At 41.6% G+C, this 2,734-nt stretch overlaps 1 protein-coding gene across 1 annotated transcript in view; it reads left to right on the forward strand.

Annotated features, from left to right (window-relative positions):
* Window positions 1-2,734, forward strand: part of POLA1 (DNA polymerase alpha 1, catalytic subunit) — a 297,019-nt gene that overhangs the window by 1,752 nt on the left and 292,533 nt on the right. The window lies entirely within an intron of this gene.

Genomic DNA, 2,734 nt, shown 5'->3' on the forward strand with positions numbered 1-2,734 from the left:
CATAGTACTCCTGGGTGTGGTGTGTGTGGGCTGTGTGTGTTGCTGTGTGTGTGTGTGTCTGTTCTATATCTGTACACACATAACAAACATTAAATGAGATTCTGTATTGCTGAGTACCGAGTAAGCCACAGATCTTCATTTAATGCTTAACAACTTTATGGAGCAGAGATGATTATTCCCATTTCACAGATGAGGACCCTGAGGTTCTGCATTAGTCAGAGTCCTCAGGTGTAAGCTACAGGGGCCAACTCTAGCTGATGTAAATAGGAAGAAGGAATTTATTAGAAGGATTTTAGGGATTAGAAGGATATGTTGTTCACAGAAACTCCAGGAGGATGGGAGAGTCAGTCAAGGGGCTGCTCAGCCAGGAATGTGATTAAAGTTGTGTCACAAAACTGGTCTACTGAGGAGGTCATTGCCAGCCGTGGCCAAGTACTTGATATTATAGTTTGTACCTTGGGACATTGCTGGCTCTGTGACCCCAGGTAATCCTCTTGCAGCTGATGTTCCTTCTACACTCTTCCTTTAGCCCACCCTCTTTCCTTCTGACTTAAAGTCTGAGCAAGTGTTCCTAATTGATAGAGCCTATTTTATATATTGATGTTATAGTTGCGAGGGTGTCTGGGAAAGAGCATCTGCTTTTTCAACTTCTGTAGCGGCATTTGGGCTCTTTGAGCGAGATTTATAAGGGTGGGAGTTTCACAGATAGGTTCAGGTGGAGGGCAGCTTAAAAAACAAGTCATCTGGTCACTGCAGCTCTGAGACATTAACTGGTGGTCTCCTGTCACCCAGTAAGTGGTGGAGTCGGGTTGTGCTGCTTTTCCCTAACCTGTTCTCCCACTCTACACTTTGATGTCAGATTGATCTTCCATACTGACTTTCTCACGGTTTCTGCATGCACCTTGCAGTTTCATCCCTTTGTAATTTGGCTCATGCTTTTTTCTGTGCTGCTGCCCCTTTCCCCTCTATTACAGTGATGGTGAAATTCTAATCCTCTTTCTGGGTCAGTGTTGGAAACCTCCCCTGTGAAGCCTTCCTTGATTTCTCAAGCAAAATTAACGGCGCTCGATTCGATGTTTCCTCAGTACCTTGTTCTTAATTCTTATTGGGCACTGTGTCTGTATGATGGTGGGAGCCTCAGGTCCTTTTGCTTTATTGACTGTGAGCCCCCTTGAGGACAGGCAGCTCTGTCTTGCTTGTAGTTGTACCCCACATCCTGTAGAGTGGCACAGTATTGCCTGTGAAGTCAGTACATTTGAAGAACTATAGATTTTGTCAGAATAGTCTACTAAAGGGGTCCATGGAGTCTTTAAAAATATACTGAGGCCCTCTTTTCACACTCATTGTTTATGCCCAGTAATCTCCGAAACCTTTTCACGTAGTCCTGCTCATGATTTTTTAAAATAATTTGAGTGACACCCAAGATTTTGTGGCTGTCATCATTAAGTACCCGCTTCCCTTAATTTTTACTTAATGCTTTTCTGAAAATGGATTTAAAAGTCAAATGCAAAAGTCAAACAATAGACTGAGATGGGAGAAAGAGATTCCGTTTCCAGAAAGCTAGAAAAAATAAGATATCTAATTATGCTTCACCTTTAAGATCTAGTTTTCAACAGTTTATTGTCAGCATTTAAATTTAACTTTAAATTGCATCTTCTATTTCAGTCAAACACTTCGTCAGTTTAATGTTGTTATGAATGTTCCAGAGGGATTGGAGCTTTTAGGATTCATCTCATCAGTACTTCTTTTCTGTGCCTACTCCTTTTTATAAAATAATTAGCACCAAATACAATAAAATACTCAGTTTTGCAGACCTAGATGGCAGTCGTGCTAAGCCGAAACGCACGCCTGGCAGGCAGCACGATCTTGCTTGACTTAGTTATTCTTCAGCTGGTAAATGAAAGTCTTAATTTGGTGGATAAACTCTTTTCAGTGTATGTGTGTGGTGGTCAGTTTATAATGACCAAAAGCATGAATAATTCAAAAGTTGAATGAATGAACACCGAGGCCTTTTCATATTCCAGTAATTTTTGACGAAATGCATTTTTTAATGTTTTACTTATTTCAGAGAGAGAGAGAGAGAGAGACAGAGAGAGACAGCAAGAGAGACAGCAAGAGAGACAGCGTGAGCAGGGGAGGGTCAGAGAGAGAGGGAGACACAGAATCTGAAGCAGGCTCCAGGCTCTGAGCCAGTTATTAGCACAGAGCCCAATGCGGGGCTCGAACCCACAGACAGTGAGATCATGACCCGAGCCAAAGTCGGATGCTCAACCAACTGAGCCACCCAGGTGCCCTGACAAAATACATTTTAATCTTTGTAATTTTGCACTGTCATCTTAGGTCCTAACCGACTGAGTGAGGCCTGCAAATTAGTGAAGGAATCAGTCTCTTCAGAGCCCTACTTGTTAAATTTTCCCAACCACCCACTTGATACGTGCTTTGAAATTCCAAGTACTTTACCTGCACCTCTTTTAGGGCAGGTATTCTAAAGACTGTTTTTGAATTAGTTGCTACTTATCTCCCATTTTAGATTATAAATTCTGTGAGGACACAAACCTTGTCTTAGGGATCTTTGTGCCTTTCAGAGTACCTAGTACAGTGCAAAAAGCAGATGTTCTTTTAAAGCCTTTCAAATGTTGATTAATAGAATACAAAATGAATTGTCCTTGTATAACTCTACTTATGGCCTGTCATTTCTAATGGAAAGGTTATGGACTAATGGCTGATCTGCTTT

Source organism: Crocuta crocuta, unplaced genomic scaffold, assembly GCF_008692635.1.
Source record: "Crocuta crocuta isolate KB4526 unplaced genomic scaffold, BGI_CrCroc_1.0 scaffold1468, whole genome shotgun sequence".
Classification (NCBI taxonomy): Eukaryota; Metazoa; Chordata; class Mammalia; order Carnivora; family Hyaenidae; genus Crocuta; species Crocuta crocuta.